Source organism: Macrotis lagotis, chromosome 3 (assembly GCF_037893015.1).
Source record: "Macrotis lagotis isolate mMagLag1 chromosome 3, bilby.v1.9.chrom.fasta, whole genome shotgun sequence".
Taxonomy (NCBI): Eukaryota; Metazoa; Chordata; class Mammalia; order Peramelemorphia; family Peramelidae; genus Macrotis; species Macrotis lagotis.
The window spans coordinates 2,500,573-2,524,117 of NC_133660.1; the positions used below are offsets into that span (position 1 = coordinate 2,500,573).

General features: G+C 33.2%; 1 protein-coding gene across 4 annotated transcripts in view; it reads left to right on the top strand.

The window, feature by feature from the left end:
• Window positions 1-23,545, top strand: part of GRID2 (glutamate ionotropic receptor delta type subunit 2) — a 1,800,826-nt gene that overhangs the window by 1,662,586 nt on the left and 114,695 nt on the right. The window lies entirely within an intron of this gene.

Sequence of the window (23,545 nt, forward strand, 5' to 3'; positions counted from 1 at the left end):
AAGCTAAATACAAATTAGCAGTGTGAAGGTTAATATAGTTTTAGGCTTTATTACTAGATGCCTAGCTTCTAGGAATAGGAATTTGTTAATTCCACTATACTTTTCCTTCATTGGATCTTATATAGAATATTAGATTTAGGTCTGAATAATACTGTTTTAGCTGAAGAGTATGCAGAAGAAAACAACCAAAATGCTGAAGGGCCTTAAATTCATGTCATTTAAGATAAAGTTGAAAAAAGTGAATATGTTTAGCCTGGAGAATAGAACACATGATAGTTATCTTCAAGTTTTGAAGGTCTGCATTGTGAAAGATTATCCTTGTTCTCTTTGGCCCCTGGGGGTAGTTCTAGAAGTCAATTGCCAGGAGACAAATGCTTGGTTTCAGAAAAAGGTCCTGACAATTAGAGTTATTCACAAGTCAAATTCATGGGGATGCCTTCGGATATAGTGAGTTTCCCCTCAATAAAGGTCTATATAAACAAAAAATTGAATGATCAAGTCTGCCCTATGGAGAATTATTCCACAAGTATGGGTTAAACTAGATAGCAACTAAAGTCTCTTCTAATTCCAATAGTCTCTGATTCTAATTAAAGGTCACATAAATATTTAGAATGATAAAGACAAGTGGTATTTTCTTAACAGCACATTATACTACAACCCAAGAGAATAGCTTGAGTTTTCCATAATCACACAACAAAAAGAATGGAGCTACAGTTGCTCTTTTCTCCAATTTCTTTCCCTGACTGCATTCTGTCCTATATTCAATTGCCTGTTAACCTTTTAGGGAACTGAGATTTAGTGACATAACAATGCATTTGCTGACATGAATTCTTCCACTGTCCTGAGAGGCAAGTCTGTCAGAAACTGAAGCTTGTGAACTGCAACAGCTGATCATAAGTAAGTAGCATTAATGAGTGTCCAAGTAGATGTTTTTATTCTCCCTTACTGTATTATAAGAAGTTAAAGAAATATCTCCGACTAGAAGGGAAAATAAAGACTGAATGACATTTTGATACATTTTTTCATTGAAAAAGTGCTATTTCATGAATTTAGATAATCAGATTTTCCTGTAATTTATCCCTATCATTTCTCAATTACATTAAGCAAATGGAGTTGATCTTTGATTGTACCATAACATCTGCTAGTATTTTGAGTAGTTTGGTTATATCTCACATAAGAGTAGCTACTGTAGAAATAGATTATGATGGAATTTGGCTAAACATTTATCAATCAACTGCTATATAAAAAGAGCTACAATAATCCAGTTCTTTGAAGGAGATACAGAGACCCAAAGAAATAGTCATTATCCTCAAAGTACTTACGGAAGGATTATAATAATTAATATGCCCACCTGTCAATCCATTCCATCATACTGGGCCTTGACAAAGGCACCAAGGAACACATTGTACAAAGCAGTGTTTTCCCTGACAGTAAGCAGAAAGATTTAGAAGTATCGCTTCAAAATAAAGTAAAACTCCTTGTGTTTTCAATTCAACAAGTATTTATTAAGAATTATCAAAGTCAGGGTGGGTAGGTGGCATAGTAGATAAAGCACCAGTCCTGGAGTCAGGAGTACCTGGGTTCAAATCCGGTCTCAGACACTTAATAATTACCTAGCTGTGTGGCCTTGGGCAAGCCACTTAACCCCATTTGCCTTACAAAAAAACCTAAAAAAAAAAAAGAATTATCAAAGTCCTGGGGAGATGGAATGTTAGGTGAGGCATGATATATGCCTTATCTAACTGAAATCATTTAAATGATAATAGAAAGTAATTAACATAATATTTATTTTTGATATATTATTAAAAAGTTTATATTTTATGTTCTTATATATAATACTTATATATACATTTGTATATTAAGGTAATCTGTGTGATTATACTTTATATTGGTCTATATTAATAATGTCTCTGCATGTACTAAGTCTAATACCAAATAAGTGTATGAAAAGTATAATTTTAGATTCAAATGGAAAAGATATTCATTTGGGGGTCAGATCAAGGGAGGTTTCCTACAGGAGGGAACTTTTAAGATGAGCTTTAAAGAATAACTAGAAATTCAATAGGCAGAGATGAATTACTTTCCTGAAATAGGGAACAACATGAACAAAAATATAGTATTAGGAGATTTGATTTTGTTTGACAGAGAGTTCAGTTTGTTTAGAGCACAGAGTATGCATAAGGGAGTAATTTGAAATAAAGATGGAAAAATAAGGTATTATTAAATTTTTGCAAGTCTGAAATATCAAGGGAAAGTGCTTGAAATTTCCATGTAGATATTAGGGAAGTATTGAATATTTTGAGTAAAGGAGTGTCATGATCAGGCATATATAAGAAGAGTTGATTGGCAAATAGGTAAAGATTCCTCAAATAAAATGTAACCTTAAAGAGAAGGACAGTTTCATTTTTGTCCTTGAATTTTCAATAGCTAGAATATATAGCTTGGCACAGAGTAAGCACTTAATACATTCTTACTGTTGATTTCTTGATTGATTAAAACAGGATGAGATAGAATGGAGGCAAAAAAAAGTCTATTAGGTGAATATTTTAACAGTCAAGAAGGATAGCAATTATGACCTGTATTCGGATGATGTCAATGAGAAAAGAAAAGAAACATTGTCAAGGCAGAATTGCAAGACTTGATTGAATATGAGAAATAAGTAAGAGGCTCAATAATTATATTTTTCAGACATGAGAAACTGAATGAATAATAGTAGCATTTACTGAAATAATAAACTTAGTTTATTACACAGTGAATTTAAAATGCTGGAAGGAAATCAAGATGGGGGTATCCTACATTCAATTTGAGATATGAACCTGGATCTCAGAAAGATATATCAAGACTGGAGAAATAGATTTCAATCCATCTAGACCTGTGTAAAAGAATAAGACATCAGATTAAAGAGACAACAAAGAAGACTTTAAATAGTAAAGGTTTGTTAAAAAGCTTTAAATATAGAATGAGGAAAACATACTGTATCTGAAATAAGGGGATCATCCAAAAGAATGATGATAAAATTCCAATTGGTAATCAAGAGTAAAGGAAAAGCCTTGGGCAAGCCACTTAATCCCATTTGCCTTGCAAAAAAACCCTAAAAAAAAAAGAGTAAAGGAAAAGAAATGCCCCCCAAAAAAGCAACTGAAAAAAATTAATTCCCACAAAGGAAATAAAACAATAGAAGATTAAACTACCACCAGCATTCTAAATTCTCAACATTTCTCTCCCTACTGTGCCTGGGCCAATTCCTCTGGTTTTGTGTCACCATAACACAGCAAAAAGACAGAAGGCCCTTAGCCTATGACTTAAGTCCCTATGAATATCCTTGTTATCAGCTCTCTGTTCCATTCTGTACACTAAATTCCTATAAAGTTGGAAGAAAATATGATGTATTTACTGTCCAAAAATTCTTAATTGAAAAAAAATTGGAGTTCAGAATTATTTTGTTCATACAAGAACAAAACAGAACAATTATATTTCAAGAAATCATAAATGAAAATTACTCAGAAGTATTGAAATCATTTTCATTGTGCATGTTGATTAGCTCCACAGTATACTACCAGAATGGAATTCCATATATAATGTTTCTAGAAATATACTTGCTAGGATCCACTGCTCTCAGATCAAAGAAGAAATCATTTGAACAGCTAGGGGGAAAAAACATAAATCATGAACTAAAGAAGCTCATTCTGGATTATGTATAAATGTACAAAAAATACAATGTATATCAAAAATCAAAAGAACATGGTTTCTATATAGGAGTAATACATCCTGCAAGAATGAAAAATGGGTGTTAGCAGAATTATGTAGCAGAAAATCCTGAACTTTCATGTTTAGAAAAAAAAAAAGAACTGGGCAAAGACTTTGAAAGGCAAAGAAAATGAACAAAAGAAACTTAAGTCAACACATTTGTACAAGTCAAAGAAAAAGGAAAAGTTAATGGAGACTAAATAATGTTAGCCTTAAGAATGAAGGAAGGAAGGAAGGAAGGAAGGAAGGAAGGAAGGAAGGAAGGAAGGAAGGAAGGAAGGAAGGAAGGAAGGAAGTTGGCAGGGCAATAAGCTTTGTGTGGAGGGGCAATGTCAGAAAACTGTTTGTCCTAGCACAATAGAGTTTCCAAGGGAGTCATCAACGACAAAGAGCACATTAGGCAGATTGCTGCTAGTGATTATATGGTTGAGAATGCAAATGAAAAAGTAGAACCCTGGAAACTTTGGAGACTAGATTAAAAGTAAGTTGGAACATTCTTCCCAGAAACATCAGGACTTGCACCAGTGAAACAAGCAGACCCAAGGGACATAGGTTTGCTATTGATATCCCTTCCTGCTCTTTCTAATACAAAATAAGAAGCTTCAAACTGTTTCTGATGCTTGACTGGTAGACCATCATGGATAAACTCAGAAGGAATCTTTGCTCAGTTAAATCAGCTCACAGTATTTTCAATGCATAATACTGTTGGATATATCTCTTCTGCCATGAATGAACTAAGGATGAGAGAGATGAAAAGAGTTGCCCAGGGTTACACATAAATTATGTGAGAGGCTGTCTCCCTAACAAAAAAAGAGCAATAGCCATTAATGGGTCCAGTCCCACAGGTGATCAACTTGGAAACTTTGATCATTTCTCTTTCTGAGCTTGGTCAGTTCACCCCTCCTTAGGAACCTGGTGGACTTCTATATCAGGAGCTTCTCAAAATGGTGCTAGTCTAAGTTTGCATATTCAATAGATTTTACTCTTTCTACAACTCAGAACTCCCTCACTGAAGTAATCCACTAAATTCAGTTTCCACAGTAATAGGGTCTGTGCCACTAACTGGCATATTTCCTTTTTCTATTTCAATCAAAGATACCCTCAATGCATGCATAAATTATTAAAGATTTTACAAAAGCAAGTAGGCATGTGAATCTGCATATAGGTAATAAATAATATTTATTCCTTGAAATCCTACTCCATTGCCTTGTTGAGTAATGTAAGTAAGATCACACTATGGCATGATTTATCAAGCCAAAAATATTTCAAGTATGGACCTTGTGATAGATGGTGTACCTGTCATCCAAGAACCATGCTAGATAAGAATCAGAGAGACTCACTACCAGAACCTTGGCTAGTAGGTGATTTTTTTTTCAATAACAATCAGGAAGATATTTTATAATTGGCAGTGACAGAGTCAGAGGAAGGGGCATACACACTAAAAAAAATTGCAAAGTGAATTGACCTTGGGCTTTAATTTTTTTCTAATTTTTTTCTAACCTTCAGTTTTCTCATATTTAGAAAGAAAATGATGGTTAAGGTCCATTATCACTCTGAAATTATATAATTCCATGAGTCTAATTCACCTAAACTATAGTTTGAAAGCACAACTACAGTTCATTTAAGCCTTTCAATAAAGAATTATACTTTCTGCATTGGTGATCTCAGGGTCAAAAAAAAGTAAGAGTGGTGAACTTCCAATTTTCCTCAAAGTCCAGAGCTTTTAGATTTATTCAATACTCTTATGAATCTTTTGAGCACATCTTTATTCTACAGCCATAAATGGATGCTAATGTCAATGTCCTGTTTTGAATACTAGCCAGAACTATAGGACTATACCCTTTAGATCAAAAGTCATCTGGAATATGTTACATCATTTACTAAGATAAGGTCAAAATGATATAAAGGGAGAGTTCATAGCTAAATTAGAAAAACATGGAATATACTACTTATATTTATGGATGGGAGAATTTATGAATAAGAGATAGCACTGTGACATACAAAATGAATAATTTAGGTTTTAAAATAAGAAAGAATTCATTCAATATAGTCAAAACCAATATAGTCAAGATTAGAAGGAAAGCAGAAAATCACGGAGGAGGGAAGGAAGGGATTTTATACATACTCTCAGTTAAAGGTTTCATATCTCAAATATATTGGTAATTAAGTCAGATTTATAAGAATATGAGTAATTTCTCAACTGATAAATTAGGGAGTCAAAGGATATCAAATCAGAGGATATGAACAGGAAGTTTTTTGAAGAAAAAATTGATATGATATATAGTCTTATAAAAATGCTCCAAAACTGATTATATAAATAGATATTAAAACAACTTTGAAGTATCATCTCACACCTATCAGGTTGACTAAAATGATAGAAGAGGAAAATGACAAATGTTGGAGGTAATATGGAAAAATTGTTAAACTAATACTGTTGGCAGAACTATGAACTGATCCACTCATTTTAAGGGAATTGTCCCTAGAGAGTAAACTGCCTATACGCTTTGACCCAACAATACCATGATTAGTTCTGTTTCCCAAGGTGATTAGGGGAAAATTGTTCTAAAATTTTTATATATCTCTCTTTGAGGTACCACAATTATTTGCTATATAACAGAAATATTAGCTTTAATGATAAAACCAAAAAATATATAGAACTAAGCACAAGGAAAAGAGAGGCAAATTTATTTATTATTTATAATTGTGGTTTACTTAGAAAACTCTAGAAGATTAAGGAAATATTAATCATATGATTAGTAGCTTTAGTAAAGATCACAAAACAAATCAACAAAAACAATCAGACTTCAAAAAAATTCACTGTTTAAATTCACAAAGTCATAGAAAGAGAATTTCATTCAAAATAACAAGTGAATGCATTAAATGTTTGAAAGACACTTAGATTTTATACAAATACAACTATAAAACTATTTTCACAGTAATATAGTAAACATAATTATGAAACTAATCATCATCCATGATTTTTGCCAAAATAAAAATTATATTATTTCCTAAATTAATTTGCAAGTTTAATATTATGCCAGATTTCCAAATGAGTGTTTGTAGACCCTGATAAAATAATAGTAAAATTTATTTGGAGTTATTAAAGACAAAATTTCAACAAAAATAATGTGGAAAAATAAAAATAAAGGAAACCTCCTAATACCAAATCTCAACCTATGGCAATATGGATTAAAATTATTTTGTTTTACCTAAAAACAAATGCAAAATTAGATCAGTGAATCCTATTATATAAGAAAGACTTAGAAATAAAAGAATACAGTATCCTGTAATATTCTGTAGACTCCCATAGACTCTTGAACAAAGGACTTGCTTTTGAAAAAAAAAATTAAGTGAAAATCAGAAAGTAACTGCACAAAAACCATTTAAATTAATATCTTATACCATGTACTTCAAAAAGTTTCAAATAATCTATGACCATAATTTTAAAAAGGTATAATAAAATTGAAAAAGAATCAGATATATTTTACTATTTGGTTAGAAGAAACAATGATATCATAAGACAAAAATAGACTATTTGAATTACAAAAAGTTAAAAATTTATTGTACAAATAAAATTGTGCAGTTGGAGAAGAGAAAGAAGCAATTTTGTGAAGAAAAACATTTTCTTCAAAATTAACTTATAAAAATCTGTTATTTGTGGAATTAACACATATTGAAAAAAAATGAAAGCATCCTAGGCTAGCCATTACATATGACTAAAAGGATAAATGGATAAGAAATATAAATTGCTAAAAATCATATCTGAAAATCTCTAAATCACTTTTAATAAGAAAAATTCAAATTAAAATGTTTCATGCATATCAAGTTGTGAAAAATTATTTTTATATGTTGGAGGGGATATGGAAAACATTTTTGGTGGAAAAAATGCCAAAACAAATTCACATAATTCACAAATATTTGACTATGATAAAATATCATCGATATAAATGATGAAATATTAGAGATTTAATAAACATGGAAAAACATATGAATTGATACAGAGTGAACTAAATAGAACCAGGAGAACAATATAAACAATGATTACTATAATGAAATTGAAAAACACATTAAACAAATTAGAATAAATGTGATTATACAAGTCTTGGTTTCAAAGAATTGATGAAACACACTACTGAAGAACTGAAAGATGATTATGATTATAAAATATATATGTCACAAATATGACAATAGGAAAGTATTTTTTGGAAAGAGAAATTTGGGAAAGTTACAATAGTCCAAAATAAGAAATAAAAGAAAAAAAGTATGATAGTATTATTGCTAGAGGAACTTTAAAGCTCATCCAGTCCTATCTCCTCATTTTATAGAAAAGACGCTGAAAACAAGTAAAGTGACTAATCTAAAGAGACACAGGTAGTTCATGTCAATATATCAACCTCTAAAAATGAAATCATTAAAATCTGATTGTTCTCATATAGACAACCATCCTTAGAAAAATCATTTAAAATTTGAAAACTAATAAGATTCTTACCAAAACATATAGAAGAATTAGGACATAATCAAAAGTAATAGGGAACTTGGAGTTTATCCATGTACAATATTAGGTGAAACTCAAAAAAATTAATTGAGGGGAACAAAAGATCAAGAATTTCAATGAAATAATGATTAAATAATGATTAAAAATGTGTAAGAAGTGCCAGATTTCAAATTATCCTACAAAGCAATATAATTAGAATAATTTGTACTAAACAAAAATAAAAAAGTCAATCAGTGGAATGGATGAGGTATGCCACATACAACAACGACTGACCTTAAAAGCAGAATTAATTCAAAGCCCCAACTTCTTGCTTTTCATCAAATAACAAGCAAAAATTAGGATTAGACCTGCAAAACTCAAAATAAATACATGACTTGGAATAAAAACTTACATCATGAATAAATTAGAAGAGCAAGGAAAAAAGAAAAACAACTTTTCACAACTATAAGCTTTTTATAATAGAAAAACCATAGCTAATGAAATAGGCAAGTTTACATAAAATTAAAATCAATGCAGTTAAAATTAAAACCAAAAAACCTTTTTGCATAAATGATCTGATATCCAAGTTGTATAAGAAACTGAAAATAAAAGCTATTCCCTAATAGATAAATGGTCAAAGAAATGATCAAGCAATTCTCAAAAGAAAAGGTCCAAACTGCCAATAGCCATATGAGTATATGTTTTAAATCACTAATATGAGTTCATCAAAATTATTTAAAATATCTCTGAGGTGCCACATCACATCCATGAGATTGTCAAAAAAGAGCAAACAAGGAAAATGAACATTTTTTTTTTAGGTTTTTGCAAGGCAAATGGGGTTAAGGGGCTTGACCAAGGCCACACAGCTAGGTAATTATTAAGTGTCTGAGACCTGGAAAATGAAAATTGTTGCAGGGAACATAGGAAAATGGGTACATTAATACGTGGTTGGAGTACTGAATTGATCTAGTTATTCTGGAAAGCAATTTGGAAGTGCATTAAAAAGTCACTAAATGGTTCGTTTTTTTGACCTAGTTATACTACAATTTGGTCCATATCACAGAAATCAACTAAGAAAGAAAAGAAAAGTTTTTACTAGCTCTTTTAAGCCATGCTAAACTACTAGAAATGAAAGGGGTGTTCATTAATTGGAGAATGACTGAACAAATTATGGTATACAAATGTAATGGAATACTACTGTATTATAAGAAATTACTAAAGGGATACTTTCAGAGAAAACTAGAAAGACTAATATGAACTAATTCAGAGTGCAGTGAGAAGAACCTAGAAAACAATTTATGCAGTAATGTCAAAATTGTAAAAAAAAAAAAATTGAAAAAACTTTGATAATTGCAATGATCAACCTCAGCTCCAGAAGACTAATAGGGAAGCATGCTATCTATCTAATGGGTAATGAATTTAAGGTGTAGAATGAGACATATATTTGTGGGCATGGCCAAAGCCTTGATTTGTTTTGCTTGACTATGTGTATTTAAGGTTTTCTTTTTCTTTTTTTTTTAAATGGGTATAGGGTGTTGAGAAAGAGCAGAAGCAAGCTAGTAATAGTATTTAAAAAAAGAAGAGAAAATGGGGGAAAGTCATTAAAGTGTTATCATTTAATGCACAGAAGAAAATAAAAAGAAGACCAATTAAAAAACACAGAAAAATAGGGCAGTTTTGAAATTTACTGAATTTATAATACAGTTAAAAATGGAAAAAACTGTACAAAACAGAGATTCATAGGTTTTTCCCTGTTATAATTTACATTCAGAAATGCTCCTTTTATTTGATATTTGTAAAGTTCAGGATTTTAAAAATTCAAAAGAAAATTGATCAGTCTCACAATATTTTTTCTTTTTTTTTTAGACTTTTTTTTCCAAGGCAATGGGTTTAATTGACTTGCCCAAGGTCACACGGCTACATAATTATTAAGTGTCTGAGGTCAGGTTTGAACCCAGGTACTCCTGACTCCAAGGCCAGTGCTCTATTCACTGCGCCACCTAGCCGCCCCCATTTTAGTTTTTAAAAGCCTCTTTTATTACAATAATGTTTTGTTTTAGAGACATTTCTTTACTTCTTGAAATTGTTGTCCTTCAATCTGTCTACCCCAAATCCCTTAGGCCTTCCTCATAAAATGGAGCATTCTTCTATTGTCCCTCAATGATCTATATTGCTGTATTCTGCAAGCCAATTAACATGAATTTTTCCTTTTAGCTTGACTTTCCTAAGCAATTTCTGAGGTATTTCTAACAGATAACATCCAGTGCACAAATAGAATCTAAGTTTATTCAGAGTTCTGTTGTGCCCTTCAACATGGTGATCAGTATTCCTGGAATCAACATCTTCCCAAAATCAAAGCAGAGGTTTCTATCTGTTAATCTGTGACTATTTGACTGTGATTTGAGAAACCATGAAGACTCCTCTCCACCAAACTGTTCTATTTCTATCTCTGAAATGCCCCAAATTATTTTAAGACTTAGAAAACATATTAGGCTTATCAACATTTATTCAAGGATTTAGTTCAAAGAACGGGCAGCAGAGTTCTAAAGGAATAGATTCAGAATGATCAAAATTTGTGGAGGTACAGGGAAATCTGAGTCAAAAATAGATAAAAGTCTAACAGAAATGGAAAATTAAATGGATCTTAGGAATAAAATAGGAATAACGATTGTCTAGAAACAAGCATCCAAAGGATGATGAAAGATGGGAGGAAGGTAAAAGAACAATAGGGATGAACTCTATTTGGTTTACACCTTTACTCACTGATGCCCCATTTAGTTTCTTTCTGCTCCCTTCATTCCCTGCCTGCCACTTCACCTAGTACAAACCATTGGCTTGTTATTTCCTTTTCTCATTTCATATTCATTTTTCCATAAATCTAAGGAGAAAAATGAATTTTCACCATTTTTGCAGAGCAGTTCAGCAAACATTTACTATGTGACAATAGATACATGCTGAATTCCATCTCTCTCTTCCATAATCTGGATCTCAATTTGCAGATCCAGAAATTGGATTTGATTATCTTTCCCACAGGTAGGCAAGCTGGATGAACTGTTTCACTTTAACAGAACTCATGGGAAACTGACTATAATGTATTTGCAGCCATAATCAATCTCAATTATCCACTCGAGGTACACCCCCTCCTCACTTTCTATATCAGGGGCTCTGGGAACCAAATTAATTATCTGAAGCAGCTTTTGAATATTAAGATTATGATGATGAGTCAAAATAAGTGCAGGGGAAATAAAGAGGAGTCAGTTCAGCAGAAAAGTTCCTCCTTAGATAATAATACTGAATTAAAGATATGAGAAGTTCTGAGAAATTAGACAATCACAAGGAAATAATAAATTATTCATATCATTAATAATAGGAAAAATTGAAATTTACTCTCATTAAATTGAAAAAATGATAAAAGAGTAATAGACAGTATTCAAGGAATTGAAAAACAGACACATGAATATATTTTTGATGGAACTGATTTAGAATTATGAGAGAAAAGTTGCTAAATTTTTCATACCCTTTGACTAATGATCAAACTAATAGGCATTTGCCCTCCTCCCACAGCCACCACCACTACTCCATTAGAGCAGGAGAGATAAGTGTGTACAAAATAAATGACAAATAATCTCAGAATGGACATTAGCTTTAAATATGGAGATCACAAGCAAATCCTCATAAAGGCAATTATTTTTAAGTGGAACCTTATCTTTAATGTAGGTTAAATGTTTCCTAGTTTTCCTAAAGAATACCGTAAAAAAATGATCAAACATATAATGTTTTAGTGTTTTAAAAAGGAACCCCTCTACTACAATATCAAGATCATGTTTCTTTTCCTGGTCCTCAGGAACAAAATTATGAGACCTCAAAATCTCAGAGATATTTCCTTTAAACCATTCAGATGTCTAGTTCTCATAGCAAACCTAAGAAATACAAGAAATAAAATGGAGAATGAAGGAAATAACGTAGCAGCATTTTTTGTGAAATATTCATATTCATTCTTTGCTCTTTAAAAAAGGAATGAAAGATATTCTGTGCACAGAGGGCAAAAACTGTCTTTCTATCCCTGGCCCCTGATCCAATTCCCAACACATTGTAGGCCCTTAATAAATATTTGTTGGATAAATTTGTGGCCACTCCTTGAGATAGACTGTAACCCATCCCACCTTACCTATATGACTAAGATTTTGGCCTATGACCTCTCATAATTCCTTCCAGGCAACTCCGGAATCTTTCTCTCTTTCCCTTTAGAGTCTGAAAAAGTACATAAACTGGCCAGTGATAATCCCTATACATCGCTAGCAATTTCTCCTCTCTTTCTGCTAATCTATCTTTTTCATCTTATTTCAGGTTCACAATTCCACCATAGCAGTGGGATGGACCTATTTATAATCCTAACACTTATAGATCTAAATGCATTTTGGTTGTCTTGAAATTTTAGTTTTTCAGAGACCAAGACAATTCTTTATAATATAGCATAACCAGAAGAATATTGTTATGAAAAAGATCTTTTGATTCAGGTAGATGCTTGGGATTATTAAAAAGCAAGTTCCTCAAATGGAATATGAGACATTCTTTCCCTTATATTCAGCATATTCAACAAAGAGCATTGATGCTAGAGTCAGAGGATGTGGATTCAAATCCCACCTCTGACACTATCTATGTGACTATGAGCAAATCATGAGCCTCGTTTTCCATATTTGCAAAAAAAAGGGGGCCTCTGAGGTCTCTTAGAGCTATAGATAAATCATCTTAATCAATTCTGAAGCAATTCATTGTCTAACTGCAAGATCTTTTCAAGATAAATTAACCAATGGATTGGTTCAATGGAACTAGTTATCTAAGTTCGTATGCAAGTGGCACAGTGAATAGAGCACTGGCCTTGGAGTCCAGAGAACAGAAATTCAAATCCAGCCTCAGATATAACACTAGCTGTGTGATCTTGGGCAAGTCACTTAACCCTGATTGCCTCGCATCCAGGGTCATCTCCAGTCATCCTGATTCATTCTAGGCCACTAGACTAGATGGTTCCAGAGGAGAAAGTGAGGCTGGTGACTTAGCATAAAACCCCCTCACTCAAATCCAATTCACATGCTTGTCATAGCACCATCTCCTTGATGTCATAGTCTTCTTCAAGAATGGAGGACAAAAAGACATATGCAAGTGAGTTCTAGGATAATCAGAACTAATGAAATAACCAGACTCAAAAAGTAACCATTGATGGGTCCAACATTATCTTGCCCAAGTTCAAAGTTAGTCCTCTGGCAATCCGTATTTAATTGTGTATTTCTTAGTATTTTAATCAGTGACTTTAATTAACGGTGCAGATGACCTCATCAATTTTTAAAGGCCACAGAACTGGGATGATAGTTACCATAAAGGATGGCAGAATTAGTTTTCAAAGGATTTTGACAGTCTAGAGCAGAGATGTTTAACCTAGGGTTCAGAAATTTTTTAATCTGATAACCATATTTCAATAACTATTATTGTGATCTTATGTATTTTATTTTATGCATTTAAAAATCATTCTGAAAAGGGATCCATAGACTTCACCAGTTTTCCCCAAAAGATCCATAAGGTCAAAAAATATTGAACTTGAACTCTCTTGAACTAGAGAGTTAAATAAGATTAAATTCAAAAGAGATAAATATAGTTTTATAATTGGCTTCAACAAAAATCAACTCTAAAAGTACAAAATAAAGTAGGAGGGGCATGACTCCCCAGAGAATTGTTTATGATAGTTCAGACATTAATTTCACAAAACTTTGACTTATAGTATCATAGTTATCAAGGCTTTTGTCACTAAGCAATGAAAGGTTTTCGAATTTTTTTATTTATTCTCAGCAATTCATCTGAAAAAGAGGATTGGGATTTGGTAGTTTTAAAAAAGATAATTCAATTATGGTCTGTAGTGAGAGGAGTCAAGAGGACAGGAATTCAAATCCAACCTGAGACACGACACTAGTTGTGTGACCTTGGCTGTAGTGAGCTCAGAAAAATCTAAAATGTTGTGCTCGGTTTTTAGTGCCATTATTTAGGAAGCACATTGACTGGAGTGAGGACAGCAGAATAGTGACAGACCTTAAATCCATATCACATGAGTAGCATTTGAAGAAATTGAGTTTATTTAACCTGAGAGAAGACAGGGGCGAGGGGGAAGGAAGCAAGAGAAAGAAGAATGATATAGTTGTCATGTGGAAGAGTGATTAGTACTCTTGTATTTGGCCCTCAAGGGCAGAAACCAAAGTATTAGGTGGAAGTTGAAAGAAGGCAAATTTAAGATTGATATCAAGAAATTTTTCCTAAAAGAACTACCCCCAGAATGGAATGGGCTGCCTTAGTAGTGATAGATTCCTCCCCATTGGAAGTCTCCATGTCCAAGCTACATTACAACTTCAATCAAAGGTAGATGGTCATTGAAGTGATTTTTTTAAATAACAAATCAAGCCTCTAGCACTCCATATACAAAGACTTGACTGGAGCATGAGAACTCATGCAAGCAGCCTTAAGTATTTCTTCTTTCACTTGCAGCCTCCAAATAGAGTAGTTATCCTTTTACACCTTCACCCATTCCTGATAAATTGCTAAAGGAAGAAAAATTATCTATTTTCCACCCTCCAAATGGGAAGAGATGGAAAAATTTAGGCGATCCATACTATGTGAATTTATCCACAAATACATAGGTATACATGGGAATTTTTCATAAATAATATTTTTTTAATGTTTTCAGGTCATTCATTAATGCTTAACCTCCTTTGCCAGCAAGATCATACCTTTTAAACTTAGTTGATATACACTATCTAATGATCTAATGCAGTACTTGGCAAAACAAGGAAGTCCCTTACTTCCTGAATAAATATCAGGCTAAAAACCCGAAATTTCCCTCCCCCCCAAAAAAATTTCTCCCTCAGGTTAGTTTAATCTTCTGTTCAGTTTACAATCTAAAAATGCTTTTGACCTTCAGTGCAAGTAAAAAAGAGCAGAAACTAATATGAAATACAACTCTGTTGAAAGAGCACATTTTTTTAATACTTCAAATAAGATTTTTACTGATTTCATTGATTAAAATATAAAGAGTAACACACTGAAAGCTTTAAAAGAAAACTATCCTTTGAAAGCCTTTTGTAGCCATACTACAAAAACAGAAGCTTCTGCAAGCCACTGAATACTGAAAAAGACAGATTTTCAATAGTATTCAGAAGTGAAGGTAACTATTTGAGCATCTTAAATAGAAATTGTTACCACAATCTAAAATATTTTCCTCTACTACTTATTTAAGATATGAGTAATTTTAAGATATAAATTTTAGTTTTGAAATCCCTTTTAAGAATTTTTAATAATGGATCCTTTTTGTAGCCCTATCCACTCTTTTCAGACTTGTATAAATCCATCTAGTGCTGCCAATAGTCCATACAGGTAAAAATATCCCTTTTCTTTTCTACCAAAAGATAGCTTTGTATTCAGCATGATCTCTGTCAGCTACATGGAATTTAGTACTATTTAGTGAAAGGAGTTTCCAAAATATTATGCTATTCTGTAGAACTTTGCAGGATGCAGCAGATATAAACTGTAGTGTGATTCCTGGTAAGAAGAATCTGTAACTCTTGAGGCTTTAATCTTTTGTGATATTACTGGAAAAAAGAGAGAAAGTTTGTAAAGTCTGTCAAAATATGCTAAAATGAAACTATGGAACATGTGCATAGCTTCTTTTGAATTTTGTGTGATGGATATTCCCATGACATTCACTTTTTCCTCATAAATTCAAATTATTTTTTATTTTTTTAAATATTTATTATTTTCCCAATTATTTGTAAAGATAATATTCAGCATTCGATTTTAAAGCTTTCTCACTGCCACCCTCCTTTCCCCCAATCTTAGGATGGCATAGATTCCACATGTACAGTCAAGCTACACTTATTCTTTCCATATTAGTCATGTTGTGAAAAAGTGAAAATAATGTTCTTTGCTTTCAGATTCCTTAGTTCTTTCTCTGGATATGAACGATCTTTTCCATTGCAGGGATTTTAAAATTGTCTTTGATCACTGTGTTGCTGACAGGGGTTAAGTTTATCATGGTTGATCATCATACAATGTTATTATTACATGCTCTCTAGGTTCTGCTCCCAACTTCAGTTCATGTAGGTTTTTTCTGAAATCTATATGCTCATCATTTTTATAGAGCAATACTATTCCATTACATTCATGTACCACAACTTGTTCAGTCATTCACCAATTAATGGGCATCCTCTAAATTTCCAGTTTGTCACCACAAAAATAGCTGCTATAAATATTTTTGTGAATGTATGGCTTTTCCCCTTTTTTTTGCAATTTCTTTGGGTTACATACCTTGTAGTGATATTGCTGGATCAAAGAGTATGCACAGTTTGCTCTCCAGAATAGTTAGATCAGTTCACAACTCTACCAACAGCACACTAATGTCCCAGTTTTTCCACATCCCCTTAAAAATTTATCAAATCTCTATTCCATTTTTGTTGTTGATATTGTTTTAAGCAGAGCATCCATAAGTATGGGAAGAAAGAAAAGAAGAGAGAGAAAGAGGGGAAGAGAGAAGAGGAGAAAGGGAGAGAGGAGATGGAGCAAGGTATAGAGGAAGGAAGGGAGGGAGGGAGGGAGAGAGAGAGAGAGAGAGAGAGAGAAACCCAATATGCCATCAGTAGGACTGCTCCTGTTTCTTGCAGGGGTTGTTATTTATCCTTTTTTTCTTTTCCTTTCTTTCCTCCCTTACTGCTCTAAAAGCCTAGTGATTTAAAGTCACTCTGGCTCTCCTTGACTGGTGATCTCAGGCTAAACTCCCTTTGATCTTGTTTGGGCTCTGATCACTTCAGCTAAGGGATAGCTAGGTGACACAATGAATAGAGCACTGCCCTGGAGTCAGGAAGACCTGAGTTCAAATTTGACCTCAGATATTTGACACTAGTTGTATGACTTTGGGCAGGTCACTTAACCCCGATTGCTCCAAATCCAGGGCTGTCTCCCCATCATCCTGATTCATATCTGGCCACTGAATCCAGATGGCTCTGGAGGAGAAAGTGAAGCTGGTGACTTTACACAGCCTCACCTTCCTCAAATCCAATTCATGTGCATGTCATGGTATCACTGCCCTGATATCATGATCTTCTTTGAAAATGAAATATTTCAAGCATCAGCATCATCAGATGGGTTCAGAGTGAATGTCAATAGCAATTATTTCTATTTTAGTCAGGAACTCTGAAATACCTTCCCAGCTTCATTTTTTTGGAGTGGTCATTCTTAACCTCTCTTATCTAATCTTATCCTAATCACTGAGTGGGCATTGTCTCAAACTATAATCTGGGAAAGACCTAGCTTTAAAAGATCAAAGTGGGGTGGCTAAGTGGTGCAGTGGATAAAGTACAGGCCCTAGAGTCAGGAGTACCTGGGTTCAAATCTGGTCTCAGATGCTCAATAATTACCTAGCTGTGTGGCCTTGGGCAAGCCACTTAACCCCATTTGCCTTGCAAAAACCTAAAAAAATTAAAAAAAATAAAAGATCAAGGTCTCCCACTGCATCCAGGGTCATCTCAATATTCCTGATATATATCTGGTTACTGGACCCAGTCTATATTGTTCCATAATTTTCTGTCTCAGTTTTGGCTCTTCCTGGTTTAGATATCAGCATCATATTTGTGTCATAAAGGTAATTTGGTAGGACTTCTTTACCTATTTTTTCAAATAGTTTATATAACATTGGTATTAATTTTTCTTTAAATGTTTTGGTAGAATTCACTTGGGAATCCATCTGGCCCATTCTTAGGGAGTTCATTGATGACTTGTATTTTTATTTCCTCTTCTGTTTAGCTGGGAAATTTTTAATTTTACAAATATTCATCCTTTTCATTTAGATTAAAAGATTTATTGACATATAGTTAAGCAAAATATCTCTGAATTATTTCTTTAATTTCCTCTTAATTAGTGGTTTTCTTGGTTTTCTTCTTTCTTGTTTTAATCAAATTTGCCAAAGGTTTATCTATTTTGTTTTTTTTTCATAAAACCAATTCTTAGTTTAATTTGCTATTTCAATAGTTTTCTTACTTTCAATTTTATTAAAGTCTTCTTTGATTTTCAGGATTTCTAATTTGATGTATCATTGAGAACTAGAACAAAATTCTATTTCCTCCTTGTTGTACCCACAAAGTACTAAATATTTCTGGTGGCAATGTGATTTTCAATTAGAAAAAGATAGGAACTAGAAGCTTGAGGAAGAAGGTCAGAAAGGGGAAAAAGATAAGGAATGATCATCAGATTATTAATTTTCAACTTGAAATTGGGAAATTTGGAAACCAGGGTGAAAGACATTAGAGGTAAACCAATACTTCAAATCAAGATAAGCTACAATTGCATAGACTACAACTAGATAAAAATATAAAGAAATTTCATAAAATTTATACATCAGATTAAGGAAAGTACAAGACCAAACAAGGAATAGAGAGGATCATAGAAGAAGAAATACATGTTTGATTACATAAAATTAAAATTTCCATACAAATCAATTCAATCATGCCAAGGTTAAAAGGGAAAGAACCAGAAAAATATCTTTTTGCCTCAGGTTTTTCTATAAAGCTCTCATTTCCATGATATGTAAATAGTTGATTCAAGTTTTTAAGAATAAGAGTCATCCTCAGTGGATACAGCACCGGCTCTGGAGTCAGGAGTATCTGAGTTCAAATCCGGCCTCAGTCACTTAACAATTACCTAGCTGTGTGGCCTTGGGCATGCCACTTAACCCCATTTGCCTTGCAAAAACCTAAAAAAATAAAAAATAAGAGCCATTACCCAAATGTTAGATGGTTTAAGTTTATAAACAGGCAGTTCTCAAGAAAAAAAAAACTCTGTCTATATATAACCATATTTTTTAAAAATTCTCCTAAACACTAATAGTTAAAAATACAAATTAAAGCAATTTTGAGATTTCATCTTAACCCCTTCAGATTAGCAAAGAAAAATGAAAAATATTGCAAGAATTGTAGAAAGGCATTGGCGCATTGTAGATGAACCTATGATTGGTGTACCTGTAAAGCAACTTAGAATTATAAACAAAAAGTTCCTTAACAGTTAACATTTTTTGATCCAGTTATAGTACTATTAGGTCTACTCCAAAAGTCTACTATATATAAAAAATATGTATGTGGTAGTTTTTTTTTTTTTGCAGTAGGAAAAATCTGAAAACTAAGGGATGCCCATCAATTGAGGACTGTTTGAACCAATTCTAGCATTTGAGTATAATGCAATACCATTGAGCTTTGTGAAATATAGAAATAGATGATTTCAAAGGGTTAACAATAAGAATTAATTTTCCCAAAAAGGCAACAAAGCTCCACTGGACTACTGCCTCTCCTAATGAAGCTCATGGTTACCTGAGAATCTCTAATCCTCTCAGACTTTGACTTTTTTTTTTTTAGGTTTTTGCAAGGCAGTGGGGTTAAGTGGCTTGCCCAAGGCCACACAGCTAGGTAATTATTAAGTGACTGAGGTCGGATTTGACCTCAGGTACTTCTGACTCCAGGGCCGGTGCTCTATCCACTGCGCCACCTAGCCACCCCCAGACTTAGACTTCTAAAGACATCACATAACTATGTCCTTCACAATGCCCTGTCTTGACATCCAAATATATTACATACTGAGACAAGGGAAGTCAACAACAAAGAAAAAATTAATTATTCAGTCATTTTTTATTCAAGTCCAATTCTTCAAGACCCCATTTAGAGTTTTACTTGACAAAGATATCAGAGTTGTTTGTCATTTCCTTATCCAGCTTGTTTTTTAGAGACAAGAAATTGAGGCAAGCAGGGTACTAATGACAGGTACCAAGTATCTAGGTTCAGATTTGAACTGAGGTCTTCCTGACTCCAGGCCCAGCACTCTATCACTGAACTATCTAGCTGCCTCACCTGGCACATGATGATGATGATGATGATGATGATGATGATGATGATGATGATAGTAAAAAATTCTAATTGTTTTTTCCTTGTTAATGCCACTTTTAAATCATAAAAACTTCGTTGAATTAGCTGAGTGAAGTAAGTAGAATCAGATAAACACTTTTATTAAAACATCAATATTGTAAAAAGAAACAATTTTGAAACATTTTATAAAATGATTAAAAATGGAAGTAGCAAATCCAGAGAAGCATTTTATACAATAATAACAATTCTGCATGATGGCAAACAATTTTAAATTATAATTATAATAATGTATATTATAATCAGTGACCATCCTTGATCCCAATGAAACAAAATTTAAACATGATGAGCAATACAGGACCCAGAATGAAATATATATTTTTTGAATATGCAATGAGAGAATTTATTCTGCCTGACTACATGGACATGGATTCACATATAGATATGGATATAGATATAAATAACAAGAAATTTGTGTAAGGAAGAGAAAATAGATTTCTGCTTACTAAAGAAAAATTTTAATTATAAAATTGAAACCTATTTCAATAAGTTACTTTCAACAATCTACTGCAATGTTTAAGGAAAGAAGTGGAAAACCAAGTTTCAGTATATTCTATTTTTTATAAACAACATGATATATATGTTTTATATAATCTATTTGTTTTACTATTTTTGCCTAGAAGCCATATTTTTGGTGTATCTCATTAGTTGTTCCATCCCTTGCTAATCAGTCTTAAAATACAAAATTTCAGGGGCAGCTACATGACACAGTGGATAGAGCGCTGGCCCTGGAGTCAGGAAGACCTGAGTTCAAATCTTAACTCAGACACTTAATAATTACCTAGCTGTGTGACCATGGGCAAGTCACTTAATTCCACTGCCTTGCAAAAACCTAAAAAAAGAAATACAAAATTCCATTCAGGTAAGAAATCAATCTTAACAAAATCATAATAAAGTGCCTGTTAAAAACTGGTTAAGTGATTTCCCTGGGGTTGAACAAATAGTCACCTAAAGCAGATTTTGAACTGAGTCCTTCCTGAGTCAAGGTCCAGAACACCATCTATGACACCATCTTTCTGCCTTCACTGGCAGAAAGCATCCCATGGGTAGGGAAGAAAGTTTTGGTGGACAATAAATAAGAATGTTGTCTATACTGCAGAAAGTATAGGATAGAGATGGGAATTATGGAACATTCCTTCCATCAGTGCAAAACAGTACTTTGTAATTAAGCCTTTGAGATTGGACAGAGGCGTAAGGAATACCCGATTTGTCATGGGTTAGAGAACCGTTAGGTTTCAGAGCAAAATCTGAGTTCAAGTTAACTCTCAAGTCCCTCTCAGATGTAACATTCAGTCTATATGTTTGAGACCTCAGATTTAGATAACAAGAAAAAAAAGAAATGGTTGCTGCATCTAGTCCTTCCAGTAATGGCCTCCTAAATTCTCCTTATCAGATCACATAATAACTAGTGTTTGAGGGAAGGGGGTAAGACCTGAAGTCATGCCTTTCAGGTCAAAGTCAAGATGAATTGTTGAATTTTTGGTGGAATGTGAAATATGGAATTCCACCAAAATTCCTAGCCTCTGAAAACAGTTCGGAGAAATTGCAGTTCTGTTCTTATAAATAGCTTGACAAAGAGACACTAATGACATGTTGATAAGAAAAACTATAGTCTGTGGAGTTCAGAGATGGAAGCAAATGATTAAGATAGAATTTTTAGGTATTATGAATTGATTAAAAGAAAAAAATGTCTGGGGCGGCTAGGTGGCGCAGTGGTTAAAGCATAGGCCCTGGAATCAGGAGTACCTGGGTTCAAATCCAGTCTTACACACTTAATCATTACCTAGCTGTGTGGCCTTGGGCAAGCCACTTAACCCCATTTGCCTTGCAAAAACCTAAAACGAAAACAAAAACAGAAGAGAAAAGAAATGTCAATCCTAAAATATATATTTGAAATGAAATAAAGATAAAACTCTGCAAAGCCAAAGAATAAAGGATGAAGAGTCTTTAATCTGAATCCATGACTAAATTAAGAGACAAACTCTCTTTGCCATGCTTTTCAAAGAGGTTTTTGGTTTTTAACAGATAAGCACAATTATAATGGCAGAGGAACAAGTTGGGTTTTTATTGGTTAATATATATTGGGTTGGCTCCTAAGGCAACTGCCAACACCATCAAATCTCTAGCTCATACTGCTGAACTCTGACCTTCACAAACATGAAATTCATTCTCACTTCTGAAAAGAACATGGATTGAAGCACTCTCCACAGCATACTGGATGTGTGACAATGCCCAGAAGCACTCTGTTTTGTTAGGTGTGAACATTGCCAATAGATAATTCACCAAACTACTTAACCATAGTTCTAGCCATGACATCCCCCAGGAAGAATAAATGACTAGCTTGAATAGAGTTATCAAAAGAAATAGTTTGATTTATTTTCGACTCTTTTGATTGATCTGTCCATCCTTTTCTCTCAGGAATCCAATTTTATTGAAAAAAGGAACTGATTTTCACTTGGATGGGAAAGGAAAGGGAATAAACATTTATTATCTTTACTAACTCAAAGCATGCTGACTGGTTTATATTTGTAAACCATTTCAGTTAGTCCTCATAACAACTCTGGGTAGTAGCTGATGTTATTATCCCCTATTTTAAAGTAGAGGCAATTGAGGCAGAGATTATACACTGGGAAATAGTTGAGACTGGATTTGAACTCAAGCCTTCCTGATTCTAGACCAAGTGCTCTATCCACTTAGTTACTTAAGGCCCCTGAATGAGGGTGATTCCCCACTGAAAACAATATGAAATTTAACTCTCTGATTTTACTTATAAGAGGATAAGTAAGCCAAAAATGAAAAAAAGTCAATACATCACCTATAGAAAAAGCCTATACTTGTCATTTGTTCTCTGTTAAAATATTAAAAGGTCAGGAGGAGGAGTATTTTTATTATCCATTAAAAAAAATACTCCATCTCAAAAGTCAGCTTTAAAAAAGTAAAAGAAAGCGAAAGTTTTATCAAATTGCCAAATTGGATCCTCTCACATTCTTTGAAAAGGTTCCATAATTACATGGGCTTCTTGTAGTCCAGATCTATAAGGTCTTTTATTAACTGACCTTATTTTTTCCTTTTTGGTAGTCTGTCCTATTGGTGAAACCTCCAGTCTCACACCTTTGCATTTCCTAGATCTCTATCTCTGTTCTGATCCTTTTTCTTCATAAATTCTGAATGATTTTCCACATCAGAAAGTTTGCAAGGGGACATTACTTCATCTCTGTTTTCTGCTCAAGTCCAAGCAAGGAAAGGGATGATGTAGAAATGCCAAACTCTTCTCCCTCCTTCTCTTGGATACTGAAACACTTTGTCGCATACATTCAATAATTTGCCA